This window comes from Hyperolius riggenbachi, chromosome 3 (assembly GCF_040937935.1).
Source record: "Hyperolius riggenbachi isolate aHypRig1 chromosome 3, aHypRig1.pri, whole genome shotgun sequence".
In the NCBI taxonomy this organism is placed as follows: domain Eukaryota; kingdom Metazoa; phylum Chordata; class Amphibia; order Anura; family Hyperoliidae; genus Hyperolius; species Hyperolius riggenbachi.
The window spans coordinates 516,832,977-516,860,905 of NC_090648.1; the positions used below are offsets into that span (position 1 = coordinate 516,832,977).

The 27,929-nt window shown below is 44.2% G+C and overlaps 1 long non-coding RNA gene across 1 annotated transcript in view; it reads left to right on the forward strand.

The window, feature by feature from the left end:
* LOC137564496 (uncharacterized) overlaps positions 1-27,275 on the forward strand; it is a 148,218-nt gene extending 120,943 nt beyond the window's left edge. The window contains exon 3 of the long non-coding RNA XR_011030610.1: positions 27,187-27,275. This is a non-coding gene — a long non-coding RNA (uncharacterized lncRNA). The remainder of the gene's footprint in view (positions 1-27,186) is intronic.
* Positions 27,276-27,929: the final 654 nt, after the last annotated feature.

Here is a 27,929-nt window from a genome sequence, read left to right on the forward strand (position 1 = left end):
CCGTACTTGTGATTTATATAAACAGTATATCATTTGACTGCTAAGTAGTGATGGGCGAACACCTGGATGTTCGGGTTCGGGAAAGTTCGCCGAACATGGCCGAGATGTTCGGCATGTTCGGGCCGAACCCCGAACTTTCTGAACATCCAGCTTTTGGGGGCCATATGGGGTCGCAGGCATAAGGGGGGAGCATGCCCCGATCGCGGGGGGGGGTCGGAAATTCCCCCCACCCCCTCCGCTAGCGCTCCCCCCTCTGCCCGCTTCCCCATTCAAAAGTTTAAGCAAAGTACCTGTAGTGGATGGCCTGGCAGTGGGCGGCACTGTGGAGTGAGGAGGAGGAGTCCGGAGAGTGACGAGTTGAGGGAGGCCGGGCAGCGGGCGGTTCAGCGGAAGTACCCTTGTGGTACTTCCGCCCTTTCTCTGACCTCACGCCCGCTGCCCGGCCTCCCTCAACTTGTCACTCTCCGGACTCCTCCTCCTCACTCCACAGTGCCGCCCACTGCCAGGCCATCCACTACAGGTACTTTGCTTAAACTTTTGAATGGGGAAGCGGGCAGAGGGGGGAGCGCTAGCGGAGGGGGTGGGGGGAATTTCCGACCCCCCCCGCGATCGGGGCATGCTCCCCCCTTATGCCTGCGACCCCATAGGGGGGCAGTATTCGGCCGAACAGGGCCCTGTTTGGCCGAACAGGGGCCCTGTTCGGCCCTGTTCGGCGGCCATTAGAAGTTCGGGGCGAACCCGAACTTAAAAGGCCGAACACCATCAGGTGTTCGGCCGAACGCGAACATCACCCGAACAGGGTGATGTTCTGCAGAACCCCGAACAGTGGCGAACACTTTCGCCCAACACTACTGCTAAGGTCCTGCCGAGTACCCTCATATTTCATTTATGAAGCTGACTTAACCAGCAACACGGTTATTAAACTTCTCAGGAAGGGAATGTCACACACTATTCATGTCTAGTATTGAAGTGATCCATAATCTTTGGGGATTGTGACTTTGCTATTATTATTTGTGGGCAATGAATGTGACCTGAGATATGGAAATGTCACATATTTTGGATTTAAGATTCCGTCCAAAATAAGATAGCGCCCCAACCTCCAGCCCAGGGGCTGACCCTGAGTTCCACCCTCAAGAGCCGGGTCCTACATATGGAAATGACTGAAATCTGATAGAGGTTCTCCATTTTAACATCACATATGGATTAAAGCTAGCAAGAGAACCCACGGCTAGCTTCCCTGAATTCTGAAACAAAGGAACTTTGAATTTCTTAGTTCTGCACCACAGAAAGAATCCTATCCTTTCCAAAGATTTGCTACCTGAAATATTGTATTGTTTCTGCCAGACTAGAGTGTTTTAGCAATTTTATCCGCAGGCTTAGAATAGTCAGAGCAGGTCCTCTGTCCTTATACCGAGGTAGTGGCAGATACCGGAAATATTGTGTAGTAAAGTCCCTCCTGGCCTGTCTGTTTGCCCAATTCCAGCTGTTTTAGCGCATTGATTGCATCCACGGTTTGGGTTGTCTGTGCGTTGAAACAGATTGGGAGGCATTGAGCAGTCCGGCCACTAGGGGGCCTGTGACACTGGACACTAATAGGAAAACGTTCTCTGTGATTTGTTTGGTATGAAGGACAATTGTTTTATATTTGGGGGATAGAACAGAGCATATAGCTCGGGTCAAACAGGAAATGCTTCCCTAAGAGGAGGAACATTTCTGGATCCTGTAGAGGCTAACTGCTGACTGAAAAACAAAAAGAAATATTGACCCTTTGAACTTTCCAGCACTAAAACCTTATTGCAAGCCTTTTCTCAGTCGCACAAATCTTTTGGCTTCTATTTACTTTTCAGGAAACAGACTGAATTCCCAAGTTGGTTGACATTTTTTGCATATTCCCATACATAACAACTCTACTTTTTTTATACTGTATTTGCTGTACTGGAAAACAGAAAAAGACTTTGAGCAATTTCTTGGTAGGGTTGGTACAATATGTACCTCTTGTTTATCATGTTCATCATGTCACATGCTTTACATATAGTGGGGCAAATAATTATTAGACCACCTGATAAATGTGAAAGTTTGGTTGTCAGTGATAATCATAATCAGCTAATTACAATTACGCAAAAAAAGTCACGTACATTTTCACAATTACGCCTATACGTAATTTGTGGTTTGTGGGGATTTCGTACACACATTCATAATTTAGTATACATTTTCATGTAATTTTCACGTAATTTTGTGTCGACTTTAGCAGTAAATAGCAAAGTCTCAATACATGCTATTGACACCAACATTGTTAAGGAGAACCTCCAGACTAAAAAACGACTCAGCAGCACTGAAAAGGCTTTGTGTTTCTTTAACTGTTTCACAGCATCAGAACTTTGTTTCTCTTATACAAGCCTCATTTTTAGATGCACAGAAGAAAACTGCCTGGACATTTTTTCCCCTGATGCTGTGCAAAGCATGATGGGATTTCTGATGTTGTTGTTCTCGTTCTGCTGTTTTGGTGCAATTTTTTTTTTTTTACATTTTGAATTTGACATTTGAAGCCTAGCGTGTGCAGCTGGGAGGGGTGATCAGGACACAGGACAGTTGGAACTGTGTCTCCTGCTCCTTGTCACCTCCTTTCAACCCATGAATCACAAACATTTGCCTGTTCTTTTAAAACAGGGTGCGTAAGAGATTATATTACCTAACCTATCTATTCTAATTAACATAACTAATGTAACTTAATGACAGAATGTTTGTTTAGGCTGAAGTTCCCCTTTAAGGAGAATACTGGGTGGGAACTAGTAAAAAAAATAAATAAAAAAAAGATGTAACTCAGAAAAATGAAAGTATAAAAACCATGTTTCCTTTGCATTTTTAAAATACATTTTTTTCAACTACTACATTTTTTTGAAAAATTCTTTTTTTTTACTTGTTCCCAGTATTTCCCTTAATGTACATAGCAATTTTGATAATTATGGCACATATGGAAGCTTTGCTATTAACCGCCAAAGTCGGCACAAAATGACACAAAATTTCATGAATTTATGGATGGATTAGGTTTACATGTGAAATTTATTATGAATCAGTTCTATTAGTTCTTTTATCTGCCATATTTTAGTCTTAGACCCTGAACTTTGTGGATTATTTCACACAATCTTCTAGGTATCTCAGATCCTCAGCGCTTAGACTCAGGAGTTGCCCGCAATCACCCAATAGTGCTGCACATATATATATAGATGACTGTCACCGGTAGTTATCGGTAGTCCGGTAGAACGGAAGTCAAATGTTCCAAATGAAGCACCCAGCAATTTATTTCCAGCAACACAAAGTTAAAAACAATATACAAGAACTCACATTGCCGGGTGCCGGCCCTTGCAACAGGCCAGGACCCACAGTGTAAAAACAGCAAATTGTATATAATAATAATAATAATCTGAACATTTGTATAGTGCTTTTCTCCTGTCGGACCCAAAGCGCTCAAGAGCTGCAGCCACTGGGAGGCGCTCAAGAGGCCACCCTGCAGTGTTAGGGAGTCTTGCCTTGAACTCCTTATTGAATAGGTACTTGACCTAGCCAGGATTCGAACCCTGGTCTCCCATGTCAAAGGCGGTGCCCTTAACCAGTACACTATCCAGCCACCACACCAGGAACACACATAGTTCCAGTCCACAAATGCCCAATCTCCAGTTCCCGGCGTTATTTTACGATCACATTTATCTTTTAGCCGAAACAATTCTTTACTAAAAATTGGATCGTTAGTGGCCACCTTTAGAATCGTTCACAGTCGATTTGGAACTTCAACAAGGTTTATTTTCTGCCAATCTAATCCCATTCCTCTGATCGCTCGGGCAATTCTTCACTGAAAATTGTTCCGTTAGTGACCTCCTTAACATTGGAACAATCTGACCAATGTATCACACACATAAGTTAAATTTTTCCCCAATTATGAAAAAAATTATTGAAAATTCCATTCAATATTCTGAAAAATAGATCTGAAATATCTACCACTCCCGACTGAGTTTTATGGGGAACAAAACATTAAATTCAGATTTCTCAGTGAAAAACCCTTTCAATACTTCAAAATAACCAATCGTTTTTATGGAAAAATGGGAAAATCAGATCTTTGTATTGAATGGTGTGTGGCCACCTTGAAGAGAACCTGAGATGAAACAAACGTAAGGCTTCATAGTTACTTCCTCCAGCCCCCTGTAAGCTGTGGGCTCCCTCGCTGTTCTCCCGGGCTGTTCCCTTCTCTGCAGTCAGCCCTGGTAGTGGAGGACTACTGGCCATGTGCGGTCTTGGCCATGAGCGGTCTCTGATCCAGCTCTTGTAGTCAGGCCGTCCTGCACCTGTGCTCCAAGTTAAGGCTTTTAACTGCACAGGCACAGAGCAATTAAGGAGGCGCATGGCCATGACCGCGCATGTACAGCAATCCTCGACTCTACCAAATGGTGGATAGCAGAGGAACGGACAGGGCCAGACAGACACCATGGGAGCCCATAGCCTACAGGGGGCTGGAGGAAAGCCCATGCTAGTACAGACCCTTATATTTTCTTGATCTTATGTTCTCTGTAAGGTGGGTGTAACTGTTGGGTAATATGTGGGTGTATGATGGGTTGTGGGTAATATGTAGGTGTATGACGGCATGTGGGTAATGTGTGAGTATATGATGGGATGTGCACACCCTTCCCTCTGAGGCTGGCCCCAATCATTTCCCGCCAGCATGCCCCTCATGTATTTAGCTGTGGTGGTTTCATGTGGTGACATCCATAACAGCGGCTCCCCCTGCTGGTCTAGACAGCTCATTATAGCTACATTCAGAAAGCAATGGACTGAGGCTTTTACACTGCGTCCTAAACACACCACGCCAACCCAGCCACATCTTATCACAGAGGACAAAGCAAAAACCAAGTCTTCAGAGGGCCACAAAGCCAAAAACTATGTAAATGAGTTCCGATGGGTTCTTCTTCTTTTTTTTCCATAAAGCCTTTTTTTCACGGTTGCTATAGTAACACCAGAAATGTTTAATTATACAACGCGTTTATTTGTTAGAACTAGAGATGGCCCAAACAGTTCGCCGGCGAGCAGTATTCTGCGAACTTCTGCTGTTGGCATTCACGGCGAACAGCAAACATTTGGTGCGTTCGACCTGCCCCCTGTACATCATCATTGAGCTAAACTTTGACCCTATACACCACAGTCAGCAGATACATGGCAGCCAATCAGCTAGCACCCACTCCTGGACCCCCCTGTCAAAAAGCAGAAAATAATCGTAATGCAGCAATGTTTCACCACAAAATATTTATAATGTGGGTAGCGTTTCACCAGAAAATACTGTTCACCTATTAAAAAAAAGCATTTACTCACCTGCAGAAGAATCCTCTCCCTGGGCACAGCTCCCCGATCACCTTCCTGCAGCCAGCAGCTGAGAAAGTCCCACGCTGACAGGCAGAGAGCAGGGTTACGGGAAGATGGTGCCCGAAGCCCTGTACTGAAGACACAAATAGTCTCCAGTGCAGGGCTTTGGACGCCACCTTCCCGTAGCCCTGCTCTGCCTGCCAGAAGACTTTGCAGAGTGGAGCGGCAGGCTGCGTGGGTGAACTGGCGCGGCGTCTTGAGACACTATGGCCACTTCACCACGGGGGTCCCACAATCTGGCGGGGGAAGGTGGGCATGCCCCCTCCCCCCGCGGCAGCACCCCCCTCGCACGGCACCCCAGTGGACCGCTTGGTCAGCCTTGTGGACCAGGTGCTAATCCCTTTTAGGGATTAGGGTCAGTACACATTCTATGATACAGGAAGGTGATCGGGGAACTGCACACCGGGAGAGGAGTCTTCTGCAGATAAGTAAATGCTTTTTTTTCTTTTTTTTACAGGTGCACATTATTTTCTGGTGAAACGCTGCTCACATTCTGGTGTGACATTGCTGCATTATGATTATTTTCTGGAGAAACATTGTTGCATTACAATTATTTTCTGGAGAAACATTGCTGCGTTACAATTATTTTCTGGAGAAACATTGCTGTGTTACGATTGTTTTCTGGTGAAAGATTGCTGCATTACCATTCTGGTGAAATGCTGCCCACATTATGATTATTTTCTGGTGAAACACTGCTACGTTACGATTATTTTCTGGTAAAACCCTGCCCCATTGCGATTATTTTCTGGTGAAACATTGTCGCATTATGATTATTTTCTGGTGAAACACTGCTACGTTACAAATATTTTCTGGTAAAACCCGCCCCATTGCGATTATTTTATGGTGAAACATTGTCGCATTATGATTATTTTCTGGTGAAACACTGCTACGTTACGATTATTTTCTGGTAAAACCTTGCCCCATTGCAATTATTTTATGGTGAAACATTGTCGCATTATGATTATTTTCTGGTGAAACATTGTCGCATTATGATTATTTTCTGGTGAAACACTGCTATGTTACGATTATTTTCTGCTAAAACCCTGCCCCATTGCGATTATTTTATGGTGAAACATTGCCGCATTATGATTATTTTCTGGTGAGACACTGCCGCATTATGATTATTTTCTGGTGAGACACTGCCACATTATAATTATTTTCTGGTGAAACACTGCTGCGTTACGATTATTTTCTGGTAAAACGCTGCCCCATTGCGAGTATTTTATGATGAAACATTGCCGCATTATGATTATTTTCATGAGGCAGCACGGGGGAAAGGGGGTTGGAGCCACAGGTTTCCTTGCCTGGAATGACAAAATGGCTAGAGGTGCCCTGTAATACTGGAAACACAGGGTGTCACCCCTCCACCAAGAGTGGACAACAAATGCTGATACCTTTTATAATCGATAAACAGTGGTGCCAACAAGAATAAAATGTGCTAAAACAGTTTAAATGGAGGTAGCGGTGGACTTACCTTCAAGGAAAGACACAAACGGTCACATAAAAAAAAAATATATATTATTTGGACACAACTCCACTATGCAACACGTTTAGCAGGAAAACCTGCTTCTTCAGACAAAAATAAATTGGACTGTCTGAGAACCGGTGTCTGTGAGCTCAGCCCCTCTGCTTACAGAGACTGGCATGGAGCTCACTGAGACCGGTTCTCACACTACAATTTATTTGTGCCTGAAAAAGCAAGTTGTCGTACAAAACGTGTTGCATAGTGGAGTTCTGTCCCAATAAAGTTTTCGTTCTTTGAATGAGACCGTTTGTATCCTTCCATAGCGGTAAGCACACCGCTTCCTCCTCTTAACATTTTTTCTCTAACACATTTTATACTTGCTGGCTTTTGTGTTTATAGATGATATCATCTTTATGCTGTTACTTAGTGTATTCTCTGTAGTTTCCTATAGAAGGTTTCCAATGCTCCACTGGGGTTAGTCAGATGATTTTAGGCTTTGTATATTATCTGTAACATCTGCGGCTGTGGGCACGCCGGGTGTCTCCGGAGCCGCCTCGGGTCCCTGTTCAGGGTTTTTTTCCGTTCCGTCTAGCACGCCGAGGACGGAATTGTCATTTACGCAGAGGGTTGCTGTATCGCACGGCCGCGCACGAAGACAGGACCTTTATGCTGGGAGGAGGCGTGTCAGCTGACCGGCTGGTCGGCTGACGTCAGAGGGGACTCACACCGCTCTGGATTGGTTGATTATTGTTGGGCGCGGCTGTGAGCTCTCCTCTGCTTCTTTAGCCTTCTCTGCTCACTTGCAACCTGTCTGCGGTTGCGAATACATACGTGCTAGCGCTCAGACCTTAGACTAGTATCCGGTGTGCTTTGATCTGGGAGGAAACCAGGGATTTCACACAAGACTAGGACTATTATTATTACTGTATATTTGATACTCTGTGTATGACTCTGGCTATCTCTGACTCTGCTCTTGCTTATTGATTCTGTACCTCTGCCCATCTGATCTAGTTGCTGAACTTCTGCCTGAATACTTACTACTCTCAAGCCTACTGATTCTGTGCTGTATCTGTCTCTCAGTTGCCGAACCCAGCCTGTCTGACCTCTCTACTCACCAATGGGCCCTTGCCACTGGTGAGGTGTTCTAGCAGTTCCCACCAGCTCCTCTGGTGAGGTTCTGCCAAACTAGTCAGTTACTGTGTTGTAACAGTGCCCACCAGCTCCTCTGGTGAGGTTCTGCCAAACTAGCCAGTAGCTGTGTTCTAACAGTTCCCACCAGCTCCTCTGGTGAGGTTCTGCCAAACTAGCCAGTAACTGTGTTCTAATAGTACCCACCAGCTCCTCTGGTGAGGTTCTGCCAAACTAGCCAGTAACTGTGTTCTAACAGTTCCCACCAGCTCCTCTGGTGAGGTTCTGCCAAACTAGCCAGTAACTGTGTTCTAATAGTACCCACCAGCTCCTCTGGTGAGGTTCTGCCAAACTAGCCAGTAACTGTGTTCTAATAGTACCCACCAGCTCCTCTGCTGAGGTTCTGCCAAACTAGTCAGTAACTGTGTTCTAATAGTACCCACCAGCTCCTCTGGTGAGGTTCTATCTATCTATCCGATACTGTGTTCCAATAGTGCCTACCAGCTCCTCTGGTGAGGCCTAGTTATTCTACTCTGTTACTGTTGCACCAAGCACTATACACTATTGCATTATCCTGTTAGCTATACTTGCATTATTGGTGATTCTGCAGATCACACATAATCAGACATCTGTGTTGCTACACCGATCGTTACATTATCCTTTACAATCCTCTTTAGCTTATTGGAGATTTTTATGACGTTCTTCTGTAATCTCTCTGAGCTCTTCCAGCAGAGTTGTTCTGCAAAGTCTGAAGAAGGCTCATTAGCCGAAAGCTTATTCTTTTTCTTTTAAAGAGTAACTGTTAGGCATTAAATATGAAATTAATTTTCTATTTTAGGCTGTTACATAGATAAAAATGGATGCTAACAAGGCAATGCAAATATTTAAAATCATTCTTACTTTTTTCCTAAGAGGTTTTTCCTCCTCATGCCCCCAGGCTCTAAGAGATGCAAAAGAGAAGTGACATGCATGCTGGATAGGCCTGATTGGCTGAAGCCTCTGTCACTCACCTCTCTGTGCTGCGATTGGTCGCCTGGTCTCCTCTTGTCTGCGGTGGTTGCAGCCGCTGTTAGAACTCATGGAGGGGGGCCAGAGGCTATCTTCTGTCACTGTCCTCTGCCCCCCTCCTCCAGTGGCATGTCCGCGCCCCCCTTTGCCCTCCTGCCGCTCGCCGCTGCCGCATTCTCCTTCTTACCTGCACTGAACGTTGGGGAAGGATAAAGGCAGTGCACACAGATTCCAGGAATAATGGTTCCAGGTGCTGCAGTTCCCTACTATACTCTCTGCACTGCCGCCGGCGGTGCAGAGAATAGATGGGAATGGCAGCGCTTGGATCTATTATTAGGCGAGTCTGTGCCTGCTGCATTTATCCTCCTCACTGTGCACATAATCAGTGCGGGGAGGAGGGGGGTGCGGGGGGGGGGGGGGGAGAATCTACCCGGAGGAAGCAAGCATGTTATTGCTATTAGTTCTTCTTTAAGTTAGCCACTAAATGGTATCATCCTGATTCAAAACATCTTGCTTTTACTGTAATACTGATAGCTGACACGGTGCAACACTCTACTGCTACTGGTTTTCATTCCTGAGTCACTGACACAGAATGAGTGTGCAAACCATTGTCTGTGTGCGACAGAAGGTAACATAGATGAGCTTGAATTCTGACTTTTCCTGCAGATTAATTCCACTGACTTGTAGCTACTGATCAAGTCCAGTAACTGCTGGTTGATTAACCAGTTAACTGATCATCAGCTACTGGGTTTGATGGAGCAGGCATGGCACGAGGGAGCTGGCATGGCGTCCATGGCACAAGCTACACCTGCACCCCTCTGGATACGCCACTGCAACTGGCTCTGTGCTGAGATCAGTGGAAATTTCCATGAGAAGTTGGAATTCGAGCTCATCTCTGCTGACAAAGTCACAAGATCCGCATTTCATGCAGGCAGCCAGCACGTTTTAAAAGGAATTACAATGGCAGCCCCCGTATTCTAGAATGCTTCCACTCCAGGCGTCCTGTGCGATTGTTTCCAGACATTTGTCTTTTATCTGAAGTACGAGAGATAATTAGCTTTACGGATAAATGGCGCTTAGGCTTCCCTCGGCGTTCATCTTTAGAGGCTTTGTGCTTCTGAAGAACCCGAGTCCCTCTTCTCCTGCAATGCAAGGCGGACTATAAAGAACAGCTTTACAATGATACGAGAGCTTATGCTCAAAGCATGAACCTTCCGCAAAACTCACGTACATCATCTGAAATTCTCTGCGCTGCATATTCCTCCAACAACTGTCTGGGGATTAACAAGCTTTTTATGAACCACATGATGAATTTTAAGCCATTTCAACATCTTCGTGTAATACTAGTAACAGGATTACAGACCAATAGGCATCTAAAGACTGAAAGGTTGTGTAATTACAGCCAATATGTAGCATGAGGGCCAAGAGATTCTGAATACTTGGAACGGATTATGTAGGTAAGCTCCCAAACTACATGGACGTGGTAATATTGGCCAATCAAAATTGGATGTGTGGGATTTAGTGCCGACTACTATAACATGTTTGCGGCCGATCTAACCTCATACTTGACAACATTTTACAATTCCCTCCTACAAGGAGCTCATCCTCCCCCAGAATTTCTTCAATCTACTATTTCCTTGATCCCAAAACTGGGGAGAGTCCCTCTCCTTACAAAAAATGATCATCCAATATCTCTCCTAAACTTAGATTTTAAGCTTCTCACCTCACTACTCACAAATAGGCTCAACCATAAGCCCCCCTTCTTGGTCCATAAAGACAAAGTAGGGTTCATTCCTCCACTTCAAGCGTCGGACAACATTAGAAAAATTGTAGGTATCATGCACTATGTTCACTCCCAGAAATCCCTACTGCTGTCCTCACCCTGCACATGGAAAAGGCATGTGTTACTACTTGGTGGCCTTTTATGCTTTCTGTTTTAGGTAGATTCAGGAAAGGAAAAGAAACAGATATATTTCAGGCACATCACCGCTAGTTAGGACATTTAACCACTTGAGGACCGCAGTCTTTTCAACTTTTTTTCCTATTCAGACCACTGCAGCTTTAACGGTTTATTGCTCGGTCATACAACCTACTATATAAATGAATTTTACCTTCTATGAACTCACCATACTCCTAACGGAATACCTTGGGGTGTCTTCTTTTTAAAAATGGGGTCACTTGTGGGGTTCCTATACTGCCCTGGCATTTTAGGGGCCCTAAACTATGAGGAGTAGTCTAGAAACCAAATGCCTCAAAATGCCCTGTGAAATCCTATAGGTATTCATAGGACGTTGGGCCCCCTAGCGCACCTAGGTTGCAAAAAAGTGTCACACATGTGGTATCGCCGTACTCAAGAGAAGTATTATAATGTGTTTTGGGTTGTATTTTTACACATACCCATGCTGGGTGGGAGAAATATCTCTGTAAATGGACAGTTGTGTGTAAAAAAATAAAAAAAATTGTATTTTACAGAGATATTTCTCCCACTCAGCATGGGTATGTGTAAAAATACAACCAAAAACACATTATACTACTTCTCCTGAGTACGGTGATACTACATGTGTGACACTTTTTTTGCAGCCTAGGTGCACTAAGGGGCCCAACATCCTATGAGTACCTTTAGGATTTCACAGATCATTTTGAGGCATTTGGTTTCTAGACTACTCCTCATGCTTTAGGGCCCCTAAAATGCCAGGGCAGTATAGGAACCCCACAAGTGACCCCATTTTAGAAAGAAGACACCCCAAGGTATTCCATTAGGTGTATGGTGAGTTCATAGAAGATTTTATTTTTTGTCACAAGTTAGTGGAAAATGACACTTTGTGAAAAAAAAAAAACAATAAAAATCAATTTCCGCTAACTTGTGACAAAAAATAAAATCTTCCATGAACTCCCCATACTACTAACGGAATACCTTGGGGTGTCTTCTTTCTAAAATGGGGTCACTTGTGGGGTTCCTATACTGCCCTGGCATTTTAGGGGCCCTAAACCGTGAGGAGCAGTCTAGAAACCAAATGCCTCAAAATGACATGTGAATAGGACGTTGGGCCCCTTAGCACACCTAGGCTGCAAAAAAGTGTCACACATGTGGTATCGCCGTACTCAGGAGAAGTAGTATAATGTGTTTTGGGGTGTATCTTTACACATACCCATGCTAGGTGGAAGAAATATCTCTGTAAATGGACAATTGTGTGTAAAAAAAATAAAAAAAATGTCATTTACAGAGATATTTCTTCCACCCAGCATGGGTATGTGTAAAAATACACCCCAAAACACATTATACTACTTCTCCTGAGTACGGTGATACCACACGTGTGACACTTTTTTGCAGCCTAGGTGCGCTAAGGGGGCCAACGTCCTATTCACAGGTCATTTTGAGGCATTTGGTTTCTAGACTACTCCTCACGGTTTAGGGCCCCTAAAATGCCAGGGCAGTATAAGAACCCCACAAGTGACCCAATTTTAGAAAGAAGACACCCCAAGGTATTCCGTAAGGAGTATGGTGAGTTCATAGAAGATTTTGTTTTTTGTCACAAATTAGCGGAAATTGATTTTTATTGTTTTTTTCCACAAAGTGTCATTTTCCACTAACTTGTGACAAAAAATAAAATCTTCTATGAATTCATCATACACCTAACGGAATACCTTGGGGTGTCTTCTTTCTAAAATGGGGTCACTTGGTGGGGTTCTTATACTGCCCTGGCATTTTAGGGGCCCAAAACCGTGTGGAGTAGTCTGGAAACCAAATGCCTCAAAATGCCTGTTCAGGGGTATAAGCATCTGCAAATTTTGATGACAGGTGGTCTATGAGGGGCTGAATTTTGTGGAACCAGTCATAAGCAGGGTGGCCTCTTAGATGACAGGTTGTATTGGCACTGAAGTGCAGGAAGCGCAGGATGTTCTCAAATCATGACCTGGACATGGCAGCAGAGAACATGGGCATGTGATGTATTGGGTGCGTAGACCAATAAGACCGCAATACATTCTTTTTGACTAGACCCATGTTAAGGAGAAGGCCCCCAAAAAATGTTACGTTCGGAAACTTGGAGTGGTTTCCACCGAAAAGGCTGGGCATGGTAGCTTCTTGGATTGGCGTTTGCGTATTGTGTGGCATAACGGTTGGTCTCAGCGACAATTAAGTCGTAGAGACCAGCAGTGATCAGAAAAAAAAAATTCTGTCACTGCGGTGGGGCGGGTGAGGGTTTGGCCAGGTGGTCAGAAGCCCGCAGGGGCAGATTAGGGCCTGATCTGATGGATAGGAGTGCTAGGGGGTGACAGGAGGTGATTGATGGGTGTCTCAGACGGTGATTAGAGGGGAGAATAGATGCAATCAATGCACTGGGGAGGTGATCGGAAGGGGGTCTGAGGGGGATCTGAGGGTTTCGCCGAGTGATCAGGAGCCCACAAGGGGCAAATTAGGGCCTGATCTGATGGGTAGGTGTGCTAGGGGGTGACAGGTGGTGACAGGAGGTGATTGATGGGTGTCTCAAGCTGTGATTAAAGGGGGGAATAGATGCAAGCAATGCACTGGGGAGGTGATCAGGAGGTGGGGGGGTGAGGGGGTCTGAGGGCGATCCGAGGGTGTTGGCGGGTGATTGGGTGCCCGCAAAGGGGCAGATGAGGGTCTGATCTGATGGGTACGATGGGTAGCAGTGACAGGGGGTGATTGATGGGTGATTAGAGGGGAGAACAGATGTAAATAAAGCACTGGAGAGGTGTTCAGACGGGGTCTGAGGGTGATCTGAGGGTGTGGGCGAGTGTTTGGGTGCCCGCAGGGGGCAGTTTAGGGTCTGATCTGATGGGTAGCAGTGACAGGTGGTGACAGGGGGTGACGGGGTGATTGATAGGTGATAAGGGTGTGATTAGAGGGGAGAAGAGATGCAAAAAATGCACTGGCGAGGTGATCAGGGCTGGGGTCTGAGGGCATTCTGAGGGTGTGGGCGGGTGATTGGGTGCCCGCAAGGGGCAGATGAGGGTCTGATCTGATGGGTAGCAGTGACAGGTGGTGACAGGGGGTGATGGGGTGATTGATAGGTGATCAGTAGGTGATTACAGCGGAGAATATATGCAAGCAATGCACTGGCAAATTGATAAGGGGTGGTCTGAGGGCAATCTGTGGGCGGGTGATTGGGTGTCGCAAGGGGCAGATTAGGGTCTGATCTGATGGGTAGCAGTGACAGGGGGTGACGGGGTGATTGATGGGTGATTAGTGGGTGATTAGAGGGGAGAACAGATGTAAACAATGCACTTCGGAGGTGATCTGAGGCTCGGTCTGAGGGCGATCTGAGCATGCGGGCAGAAGATCAGGTGCCCGCAAGGGGCAGGTTAGGGTCTGATCTGATGGGTGTTAGTGACAGGTGGTGACAGGGGGTGATTGATGGGTGATTGACAAGTGATCAGTGGGTGATTACAGGGAAGAATAGATGTATACAGTACACGGGGGGGGGGGGGGGGGGGTCTGGGGAGGATCTGCGTGTGTGTGTGTGTGTGTGTGTGTGGGGGGGTGATCAGGAGCCCCCAGGGGGCAGTTTAGGACCTAACCTAAAGAAATGGTGTTGACAGATAGTGACAGGAAGTGATTGATGGGTGATTAGGGGGGTGATTGGGTGCAAAAATGGGTCTGGGGGGTGGGCAGGGGGGTCTGAGGAGTGCTGTGGGCGATCAGAGGGCGGTGGGGGGGCAGATCAGTGTGTGTGTGTGCAGACAGTGAGGGCTGCAGCCTGCCCTGGTGGTCCCTCGATCACTGGGACCACCAGGGCAGGAGGCAGCCTGTATAATACGGTTTGTATACATTACAAAGCGTATTATACGCTTACTATGCGGCGATCTGTGGGTTAACAACCCGCCAGCGCTTCCGAACGGCCGGCGGGTTGACGTCGCGGGTGGGCGGAGCCTATTGCAGGCGGATGCGCGCGCAACGAGCGCGCGATCCCCGGCCAGACAGCGCAGAATGAGCCGGCTGTGGCCGGTCGTCAAGTGGTTAAATAAGTTATTAAGGAAAGGGAGTTGCTAAAGGGGGTGTGGCCAGAAAATAAAAAATAAAAAACTGACCCTTTGCACGCTGGCATGCAAATGTTCAAACAAATACATTCACAGATTCACTCATCCAGGCACCACTGTTATCCCTACAGCTAAGTTAAAAGCCAGGGTTTTAGTTCACAGAAGAATGCATTCTTATGCTTAGTCACCTATACTGCGCAGAAGTACCCAGGTAAACATAGGTGTCCTAACTCTGGCCCTGTAACATGCATAGTGCAGACATGCAAACACATTCATTGCATCAAACCTATCAATGGATTAGGAGCACACATCCTGCTGTCCTCTCCTGGGACAGACAGTGCATCTTACCAACCGCACAAGGGAGCTAACGTTATGTGTCCATGTGCACCATGCGCATACACCAGCATAAGCTGTCTTCATGCTGACAAACATACAGGGGAAGGGGGGAGTGCATCGAATTGGACACTAGCCACAGGGGTCAATGATAAGAATAAACATACATATATCCAGGCACATCGCCTCTAGTTAGGACATTAAATAAGTTATTAAGGAAAGGGAGGTGCTGAAGGGGGTGTGGCTAGAAACAGCAAAAATCTATTAACCCTTCGCACACTCACATGCAAATGTTCAAACAATTGCATTCACAGATTTACTCATCCAGGCACCACTGTTATCCCTACAGCTAAGTTAAAAGCCAGGGTTTTAGTTCACAGAAGAATGCATTCTTATGCTTAGTCACCTATACTGCGCAGAAGTACCCAGGTAAACATAGGTATCCTAACTCTGGCCCTGTAACATGCATAGTGCAGACATGCAAACACATTCATTGCATCAAACCTATCAATGGATTAGGAGCACACATCCTAACTTCCTCTCCTGAGAAAGACAGTGCATCTTACCAACCGCACAAGGGAGCTAACGTTATGTGTCCATGTGCACCATGCACATACACCAGCATAAGCTGTGTGCATGCTGACAAACACATACAGGGGAAGGGGGGAGTGCACCGAATTGGACCCTAGCCACAGGGGTCAGTAACAAGAAAAAAGTACATATATCCAGGCACATCGCCTCTAGTTAGGACATTTAAATAAGTTATTAAGGAAAGAACGGTGCAATGAATGTTTGCATGTCTGCACTATGCATGTTACAGGGCCAGAGTTAGGACACCTATGTGCACCTGGGTACTTCTACGCAGTATAGGTGACTAAGGAAGAGAATGCATTCCTCTGTGAACTAAGACCCCGGCTTGTAACTTGGAATTCTACTTTAACCAGTCCTCGTTCTGAAGGCGGTCTTCTTAATTCTCCCAGGTTCACCCCCTACTACCTTGCCTCCTGATTATTACAAATGGCCTCTGTTAATGGATTTGTTGAGGTTAATGGGTCTTCAGCTTGTAGAATAAGTACTGTGGCGCCCCACTCTAATGAAGAAAAATAGTTGCAGCTGTGTTAGGATAAATCCTTATATCCAGGTAGTCAATATTGTAGTAGTTATGCACAGCGCAGGTATATTCTTCTTATGATATCTCTCCACTCCACCACCTGTATGCCCTCAAGGTGCAGATAAAGCAGATAAAGCAGACAGGGATGCTCTCAGTGGAAAATCTGAAGTTCGATTTATTTCTGGATAAAAAGGCAGTACAGGCGTAATGAGGTAAACACTTACTTTCAGAGGGCCCTAATCCACTTAGGACCCTCCCCAGGCATGTAACGCTTCCCACTCCATGTGGTACTAAGACCTCAATGTACGATCCTGCCTCCGTGCTGCCCGCTCTTGTCCCGACTGGTTTCGGCTGCTGCCGTCAGAGGATATTTTTTTATTTTTTTTTTATCCCCTGATGACGGCAGCAGCAGCCGAAACCAGTCGGGACAAGAGCGGGCAGCACGGAGGCAGGATCGTACATTGAGGTCTTAGTACCACATGGAGTGGGAAGCGTTACATGCCTGGGGAGGGTCCTAAGTGGATTAGGGCCCTCTGAAAGTAAGTGTTTACCTCATTACGCCTGTACTGCCTTTTTATCCAGAAATAAATCGAACTTCAGATTTTCCACTGAGAGCATCCCTGCCTGCTTTATCTGCACCTTGAGGGCATACAGGTGGTGGGGTGGAGAGACACCATAAGAAGAATATACCTGTGCTGTGCATAACTACTACGTTAATGGGTCTTCACTTAGAGTCAGACCTAATAACTCCGTCCTATCCACCTCAGAGGATTAATGTGGACCTCCTCATTTACCTGGAAGACGTGCTATATAAATATGTATGTCAGTGCTATATGAATACATAATAATAATAATATGGTAGGACATTACACTATGACTATGGTAGGATTGGAGTGTGAGCTCCTCTGAGGACAGTCAGTGACATGACTATGTACTGTGTAATGTGCTGCAGGAGAGGTCAGTGCTATATAAGTACATAATAATAATATGGTAGGACATTATACTATGACTATGGTAGGATTAGATTGTGAGCTCCTCTGAGGACAGTCAGTGACATGACTATGTACTCTGTAAAGTGCTGCAGAAGATGTCACTGCTATATAAATACATAATAATAATAATAATAATATGGTAGGACATTACACTATGACTATGGTAGGATTGGAGTGTGAGCTCCTCTGAGGACAGTCAGTGACATGACTATGTACTCTGTAATGTGCTGCAGGAGAGGCCAGTGCTATATAAATACATAATAATAATATGGTAGGACATTAGACTATGACTATGGTAGGATTAGAGTGTGAGCTCCTCTGAGGACAGTCAGTGACATGACTATGTACTCTGTAATGTGCTGCAGGAGAGGTCAGTGCTATATAAGTACATAATAATAATATGGTAGGGCATTAGACTATGACTATGGTAGGATTAGATTGTGAGCTCCTCTGAGGACAGTCAGTGACATGACTATGTACTCTGTAATGTGCTGCAGAAGATGTCAGTGCTATATAAACACACAATAATATTATGGTAGGACATTAGACTATGACTATGGTAGGATTAGAGTATGAGCTCCTCTGAGGACAGTCAGTGACATGACTATGTACTCTGTAATGTGCTGCAGAAGATGTCGGTGCTATATAAATACATAATAATAATATGGTAGGACATTAGACTATGACTATGGTGGGATTAGAGTGTGAGCTCCTCTGAGGACAGTCAGTGACATGCCTATGTACTCTGTAATGTGCTGCAGAAGATGTCAGTGCTATATAAATACATAATAATAATATGGTAGGACATTAGACTATGACTATGGTAGGATTAGAGTGTGAGCTCCTCTGAGGACAGTCAGTGACATGACTATGTACTCTGTAATGTGCTGCAGAAGATGTCAGTGCTATATAAATACATAATAATAATATGGCAGGACATTAGACTATGACTATGGTAGGATTAGACTGTGAGCTCCTCTAAGGACAGTCAGTGACATGACTATGCACTCTGTAATGTGCTGCAAAAGATGTCAGTGCTATATAAATACATAATAATAATACGATAGGACATTAGACTATGACTATGGTAGGATTAGAGTGTGAGCTCCTCTGAGGACAGTCAGTGACATGACTCTGTACTCTGTAATGTGCTGCAGAAGATGTCAGTGCTATATAAATACATAATAATATGGTAGGACATTACACTATGACTATGGTAGGATTAGATTGTGAGCTCTTCTGAGGAGAGTCAGTGACATGACTATGTGCTCTGTAATGTGCTGCAGAAGATGTCAGTGCTATATAAATATGTATGTCAGTGCTATATAAATACATCATGATAATAATATGGTAGGACATTAGACTATGACTATGGTAGGATTAGAGTGTGAGCTCCTCTGAGGACAGTCAGTGACATGACTATGCACTTTGTAATGTGCTGCAGAAGATGTCAGTGCTATATAAATACATGATAATAATAATTTGGTAGGACATTACACTATGACTATGGTAGGATTGGAGTGTGAGCTCCTCTGAGGACAGTCAGTGACATGACTATGTACTCTGTAATGTGCTGCAGGAGAGGCCAGTGCTATATAAATACATAATAATAATATGGTAGGACATTAGACTATGACTATGGTAGGATTAGAGTGTGAGCTCCTCTGAGGACAGTCAGTGACATGACTATGTACTCTGTAATGTGCTGCAGGAGAGGTCAGTGCTATATAAGTACATAATAATAATATGGTAGGGCATTAGACTATGACTATGGTAGGATTAGATTGTGAGCTCCTCTGAGGACAGTCAGTGACATGACTATGTACTCTGTAATGTGCTGCAGAAGATGTCAGTGCTATATAAACACACAATAATATTATGGTAGGACATTAGACTATGACTATGGTAGGATTAGAGTATGAGCTCCTCTGAGGACAGTCAGTGACATGACTATGTACTCTGTAATGTGCTGCAGAAGATGTCGGTGCTATATAAATACATAATAATAATATGGTAGGACATTAGACTATGACTATGGTGGGATTAGAGTGTGAGCTCCTCTGAGGACAGTCAGTGACATGCCTATGTACTCTGTAATGTGCTGCAGAAGATGTCAGTGCTATATAAATACATAATAATAATATGGTAGGACATTAGACTATGACTATGGTAGGATTAGAGTGTGAGCTCCTCTGAGGACAGTCAGTGACATGACTATGTACTCTGTAATGTGCTGCAGAAGATGTCAGTGCTATATAAATACATAATAATAATATGGCAGGACATTAGACTATGACTATGGTAGGATTAGACTGTGAGCTCCTCTAAGGACAGTCAGTGACATGACTATGCACTCTGTAATGTGCTGCAAAAGATGTCAGTGCTATATAAATACATAATAATAATACGATAGGACATTAGACTATGACTATGGTAGGATTAGAGTGTGAGCTCCTCTGAGGACAGTCAGTGACATGACTCTGTACTCTGTAATGTGCTGCAGAAGATGTCAGTGCTATATAAATACATAATAATATGGTAGGACATTACACTATGACTATGGTAGGATTAGATTGTGAGCTCTTCTGAGGAGAGTCAGTGACATGACTATGTGCTCTGTAATGTGCTGCAGAAGATGTCAGTGCTATATAAATATGTATGTCAGTGCTATATAAATACATCATGATAATAATATGGTAGGACATTAGACTATGACTATGGTAGGATTAGAGTGTGAGCTCCTCTGAGGACAGTCAGTGACATGACTATGCACTTTGTAATGTGCTGCAGAAGATGTCAGTGCTATATAAATACATGATAATAATAATTTGGTAGGACATTAGACTATGACTATGGCAGGATTAGACTGTGAGCTCCTCTGAGGACAGTCAGTGACATGACTATGTACTCTGTAATGTGCTGCAAAAGATTTCAGTGCTATATAAATACATAATAATATGGTAGGACATTAGACTATGACTATGGTAGGATTAGAGTGTGAGCTCCTCTGAGGACAGTCAGTGACATGACTATGTAATCTGTAATGTGCTGCAGGAGATGTCAGTGCTGTATAAATACATAATAATAATAATAATATGGTAGGACATTAGACTATGACTATGGTAGGATTAGAGTGTGAGCTCCTCTGAGGACAGTCAGTGACATGACTATGTACTCTGTAAAGTGCTGCAGAAGATTTCAGTGGCAGTACACAATCATTATTACATGCTTAGTTAAGATTACTTTAATATGCGACAGTTGTACTTTAAAAAAAACAGTGTATGTTATTGTAGTGCTGCTGAATAGTTCCTCCTCAGTACAACAGTAATGTGACGCCAGGCTGGGTGGTTTCTGTGATCTCGGCCTCCACGCTTCCCTCCGGTGTGTTGCCGACTTATTCAGATCCTTCTGTTTATAACAAAATATCACCGACCACCATAAAACCTCGCCTCGCTATCTGACATCTCTGGACACGGCTGGAATGAAAGCCAATAAAACTTTAATAAGCGGAAAGGAAACTCAAGGAACATAAACCAGCCGAGTACCAGACCTGAATGCCAATGGAAGGTGCAAGAACAGAGGAAAACTGTCACAAGTCCACCTACCAAATATACTTCTCATCAATTCTCCCTCCAACAAATGAATCCTAAGACTTTAAAGAGAAACTCCAACCAAAAATTTAACTTTATCCCAATCAGTAGCTGATACAGCCTTTTAAATGAGAAATCTGTTCCTTTTCACAAACAGACCATCAGGGGGCGCTGTATGACTGATCTTGTGGTGAAACCCCTCCCACATGAAACCCCTCCCACAAGAAAAGTACGTCCTTTTTTTGGCAGTTTCCTGTCTGTGAACCTCGTTGCATTGTGGGAAACAGCTGTTTCCAACTGCCCAAAACCATGCAGCAGCTACATCACCTGTCAACACTAAAATGTTCACTGGAGTTCCTCTTTAAGAGGAACTGTAATCAAAATAACATAATAAATAATAGTGCTTTTTTTTTTTTGTACAATATTTATTTATAACATATTTAGTCAGCATTTGCCGATTATAAAATCTTTCTTCTCCATGATTCACTTTCTGAAATGTATCACAGGCGGCGATATCCTTTATTACTGGCAGGTGACCTCTGTGGAATGTTCATTTACTGAGAGTTTTGAAGCTAGTACAAAATATACCTGATCTCCTGGAATGCTTGGTAGAGGGGCAGAGAATTCTGCATAATAAACAGCCTAGGCTAAGCATCACTGGGTGGGTGGTGCTACATCTCAGTACGCAGCAATTTTATATATATATATATATATATATATATATATATATATATATATATATATATATATATATATATATAGGGTATGTTTCTGATGATAAAACCAGGGAAATTACTGTAAAATTGGGTATCCTGCCTCTTAACATTTTTCATATGTGAAGTTTTTTGAAAATAATTTAATATTTTGCTCATTTCAGTCTTTATTTTTTTATTTAATATATTCAGAACTCTTCATGTAGAACTGTTTACTCTAATTTACATAATTTGATACATACTGTATGTGTGCTGTCATTATTCTTTAACCACTTCACCACTGAGGGGTTTTACCCCCTGGGCACCAGAGCAATGTTTACCTTTCAGCGCTCCTTCCATTAATTCGTCTATAACTTTATCACTACTTTTCACAATGAAATGAACTATATCTTGTTTTTTTCGCTACCAATTAGGCTTTCTTTAGGTGGGACGTTATGCCAAGAATTATTTTATTCTAAATGTGTTTTAATGGGAAAATAGGAAAAAATGTGGGAACAAAATTCATTATTTTTCAGTTTTCGGCCATTATAGTTTTTAAATAATGCATGCTACTGTAATTAAACCCATGAAATTTATTTGCCCATTTGTCCCGGTTATAAAACCGTTTAAATTAAGTCCCTATCACAATGTTTGGCGCCAATATTTTATTTGGAAATAAAGGTGCATTTTTTCAGTTTTGCGTTCATCCCTAATTACAAGCCCATAGTTTATAAAGTAACAGTGTTATACCCTCTTGATATAAATATTTAAAAAGTTCAGTCCCTAAGGTAACTATTTATGTATTTTTTTTATTGTAATTTTTTTTTAATTAAAAAAATTGGGGAGTGTGGGAGGTAATGAGTTCATTTATTATGTAAAACTAATGTATGTGTATATGTAAAATGCTTTATGGTGTAGTTTTACTATTTGGCCACAAGATGGCCACAGTGATTTTTTTGTTCATGCGACCTGCAAGCGTCCGGAAGTATGCTTGCAGGAAGCACAATGAGGCTGGGAAAATCACAATGATCGCGCTGCTTCTTATAGAAGCAGTCGATCATTGCGGGGGATTAGATCAACGGTCTTTCCCATTCATTAATCTCCGTGCGAGCGGGCGGTGGCGTGCACAAGATCGGGAGCACGCGCACGAGCGGCGGGAGCGCGGACAGCGGCTGTAGCACAGGAGGTGCGGATATCTCCGTCCCTGGGGGTGAAAGGATGGAAAAAGGGACGGAGATATCCGCACCAGTGGGAGTAAAGTGGTTAAATAGCTTGCCTATCATTGCTTCATGCGTGTGATACGTGCACTGCTGCAGGAACAGAGGCGGTATCTCACCTCGCCGCGGGCTGTAACTGATCACATACGTGTTATACAACGTGATCATGTAGTGTGATACGTGCACTGCTGCAGGAACAGAGGCGGTATCTCACCTCGCCGCGGGCTGTCGCTCCATGCTAAGAGACTTTCATAAGAGTTAAACAGATAAATGCAAACCTCTGTGAATGAGAACTTTATTAGATATAAACCTCTAAAAATACCCCCTAAACTGTTGTTATCCATCATAGTGTGCGATTTGGTCCTGACACGCCGTATATCACTGAACTCCCGGCGGTCGCGCTCTATATTTAGCGCTTTCTGGAATATTACTCTTTAGGGGTAGAATGCTCTACATTCGCTATCATGCATCATGTTGGGAGGTGTCATTCGCGCTGGCAGTTTTCCTCGCGGTAACGCTGGCTTTGGCGCTGAATGCTTGACTTGCTTCTCTCTCTCTCTGTTACATATTTATGCTATTTACAGAAGATATATTATCATATGCATTCCGTGTCCGCAGTGTAAGCGTTTAGCAATGTGTTATATATGGCTGTTATCAGGAAGATGAACAGAGCTAGCAGCAATCTGACGAATCCTTATAGTCTTTGGAGGCGCACGTGTTGTGGCATCACTGCAGGATTAGGGCTCCGGGTGGCGCCACTAGTAAACATATTATTCACTTACATTACCCATATTTTACTATACACTTATTCTGCACCCACTCTCACCTCAACTCTCCCCCCCAGTGTACAAGACTAACCCCTCCCCCCATGCCTAACACTAACCCCACCCTTCTAATGCCTAACACTACCCTCCCTCAATGCCTAACACTAACCCCCTCTTCAAGTGCCTAACACTGACCTCCATCTCCTAGTGCCTATGCCTAACACTAACACCGCCCTTCTAATGCCTAACACTAACCTACCTCTGAATTCGTAACACTAACCTACCTCCTAATGCCCAACACTACCCCCCCAAATGCCTAACACTAACCCCGCCCTTCTAATGCCTAACACTGACCTCTATCTCCTAGTGCCCCAAACTACCTCCCCCAATGCCTAACACTAACCCCCTCTTCAAGTGTCTAACACTGACCTCCATCTCCTAGTGCCCAGAACTAAGCCTCTCATAATGCCTAACAATAACCCCATTTCCAAGTGCCCGACACTAACCTCCCTCTCCTTATGCCTACACTTACCCCTGAGCACAAATGACCGCTGGCTGTAGCCATTGTAATTAGGGTCAAGCTTTCAAAACAGTTACGAGTCCTGAAGTTCCGCATCAGAATTCGGCTGTTTCGAGTAAAATCACAAAAACTCTGAATTTTCCACTGTTCCGAGTACTGCGCTCTGTTTCTAAGATTGGCTCCTAAAACAAGACTTTTCAGCCCATATGGATGTCAACAAAATGGCCAACAAAGACTCCTTGGTCCCCGGAGGCCACACTAAAGTGGCAGAATGAGCGTTTTTTCACATAAATGGGGGAGGGGGGGGGGTGTCAGGGGACAAAGGCATCCCTGCCCTGGTGACCCTGATCCATGTGCAAAACTGCTCGTTCTGCCACTCTAACATGGCCTCCGGGTACCGGGATTACCCAGCAGCCATTTTGTTGGCATCACTGTTTGTCAAAATTTATTTTTTAGAAGACAATTTTCGTGTTGCCAACAAAATGCCACAAGCTTGGCACACCTATCCTTGGCCAGTTTCATACATTCCACTTTGCAGCACCTCAGATACAGAGTTGTCCTGAAGCCACGCCTTTGATATCTTGGCTGTGTGCTTAGGGTCATTGTCTTGCTGAAAGATGAGCAGTCGTCCCAATCTCAGTTCAAGAGCGCTCTGGGGCAGGTTTTCATCCAGGAAGTCTCTGTACATTGCTGCAGCCATTTTCCCCTTTATTCTGACTACTTTCCCAGTTCCTGCCGCTGAAAAACATTCACACAGCAGGATGTTGCCACCACCATGCTTCACTGTAGGGATGGTACTGGCCTGGAGATGATGCTGCCACCACCATGCTTCACTGTAGGGATGGTACTGGCCTGGTAATGAGCGATGCTTTGTTTTCTCCACACGTGACGCCTGGCATTCACACCAAAGAGTTCAATCTTTGTCTCATCAGACCAGAGAATTTAGTTTCTCATGGTCTGAGAGTCCTTCCGGTGTCTTTTGGCAAATTCCAGGCGGGCTGCCATGTGCCGTTTATTAAGGAGTGGCTTCCGTCCGGCCACTCTACCATACAGGCCTGATTGGTGGATTGCTGCAGAGATGGTTCTCCTTCTGGAAGGTTCTCCTCTCTCCACAGAGGACCTCTGGAGCTCTGACAGAGACCATCAGGTTCTTGGTCACCTCCCTGACTAAGGCCCTTCTCCCCGATCGCTCAGTTTAGATGGACGGCCAGCTCTAGGAAGAGTCCTGGTGGTTTTGAACATCTTCCACTTACGGATGATGGAGGCCACTGTGCTCATTAGGACCTTCCAAGCAGCAGAAATATTTCTGTAACCTTCCCCAGATTTGTGCCTTCTCACAATGTATTGCCTCAGGCGGCAAAAGGTCCAGAGCCGGCCCTTTCACTACAGCACCAATAAAGAGCTAATGCATTGAATGGAGAAGAGCCCCACGTGGACCCTTAGATTGTAAGCTCACAGGGGCAGGGACTTCCTCCTAGTGTTTCTTATTTGGCTGTAATTTATCATATGAACATGTACAAGTATTGGTGAGGTCTCTCCAAGCACACATCAGCTACTGTATGTATTTATATTGCTGGATGTCCTGATTATACAGCGTTTTGAATATCTGATGTATCTATGCTCCAGACTATTTGCCTTGTACTATGTACAGCGCTACTGAAGATGTTGTTGTTGTTATTATTATTATAGATTTATAAAGCCCCAACATAATCTGTGTTGCCACATACGGGCAAAATGGGGTGGACGCCCCCCCCTTGGCCATCAGCCCCCCCCCCCCCCCACCCCGACCGCCAGTCTTCCCCTCTGGCCTGGCACCTTTTATCACCTAAGTTAGGGGGAGTCCTTGTCACTACACATGGGGGTCCCTGTCACTACCTAAACTGGGGGGGGGCATCTGTGTCGGAGGCGCTCACAATCTAATTCCTACCATAATCCTAATCTAATGTCCCACCATTGCTAAATTCATGTAAAATTGGCTCCACCCATGACCAGATCCACATCCTCGTCCATTTTTCAGCATACCCCCATTTTTTGGCATGGCGCGCGTATCTCCCCCCCCCCCCCCATTTTTTGGCGCATGGAATGGCTTGCCCCCCTCATGGAAAATTTTCTGCGGACGCCCATGCGTGTTGCTGTACAAAGTGAGAAACAAACAAGGGGTGCACAATAAAAGGGTACAGTAAACACCGAATATAGACCCTGGTACAAAATACAGAATTACAGGTAGTAGAGTATAGACATAGTAATTACAGTGACAAAAATAACATGATGAATAAAATGTATAACAAAATCAAAAACACAGAAGGGTGAAAGAGTCCTGTCCTTGCCATCTTACAATCTACAGGGATATGTGAGGGTGCAGGCTGGTGTTGTACTTTATTTTCCAGTTGAACTCAATGTGCTGATGTTTTTTTTTAACCTAAATAACCAGCTTCAAATTTTGGGAGGGGCACAAAGGGGGCACGATGGCTGGCTGGTGGGGCCCATTGTGGAGATCAAAATCCATGTTTCTATGGCAAGATGTAGATATTCTTTGTTTAACTCAGGTGATAAAATTAAGGCCAACTAGTTCAGCAGTGATAGGAACCAAATAAATGTAAATATCACAAACAGAACTCTTTTTGAGCAAAGTAGATTGTCCAAATGATGGTGTTATTATGGAAGAAAAATTAGCTGACAGCGGAGGTGGGGTATTAATATACACTATGACTATACCTAGAGGCAGCATGTTTTTAGATTACCTGGTAAGGATTACAGCTTGGCCAGTTGATGAAGGGGAATGGCCCAAGGTGGAGCAAAACGTTTTCAGAGAGTGCTTAAAGATTTCAAAGTTTTCAGATGTTGGCTCTATATAATAATAATAATAACATAAATATGAATAATGATAATTGCTGCCATTTGCACATGCTGCAGAGATGACTGAAGTAATCTGTTGTCCATTCTGTCTCTCTCGTCTCCAGGGGAGCTTTCTCCATCGTCCGGAGATGCGTGAAAGTTTTGTCTGGCCAGGAGTATGCAGCAAAAATCATCAACACCAAGAAACTGTCCGCTCGAGGTGAGTGCCGGCCGGTGACGGTCCTTCCTTCCTGCCTGCCGCCTTCACCCGATAAGGTCGCCTCTCCATACAGAATACATCCACATCCTATCTGTGTCATGCTGACCATACATGGAACAATTTTTTTCATTTTTTTTTTATCGGAGAAATTTGATCGATTATTCCATTCGGTTGAATAGTTTTTAAAGTGGCCCTGAACTCTTCCACAGGACTGAAGTATTACATAGAAAAATGCACCCTGTATGTATTTAGAGAGTTTAGCCTGTGTCATTCTCCCTCATTTGTGTTTAATCTCAAGTTGTAATTTGATCCCTCCCCTGTGTCACATGACTGCCTATGGCAGAGATGGCAGATAAGGCCATTTGAAAGCACAGGATGTAAACAATATGTCTGCTTCCATGAAAGCAGGAAGTAGAAACAGTGCAGAGTTATTGCAGGATTTGTATCAGCTGTAACAAAGGAATATTTTTGTTTAAAGGTTATTATGCTGTTATTTATCTTTTAGAGCAGAAAGGAGTTCTGAGTTCAGGTCCACTTTAAAATGATTTTCGAGGTACCATACACTAATGTTCAATTTTTCCAAAAATCGGAGAAAAAAGATCAAAGATGAAGAAAACGTTTTCCTTATACTACATACTTCTACCTACT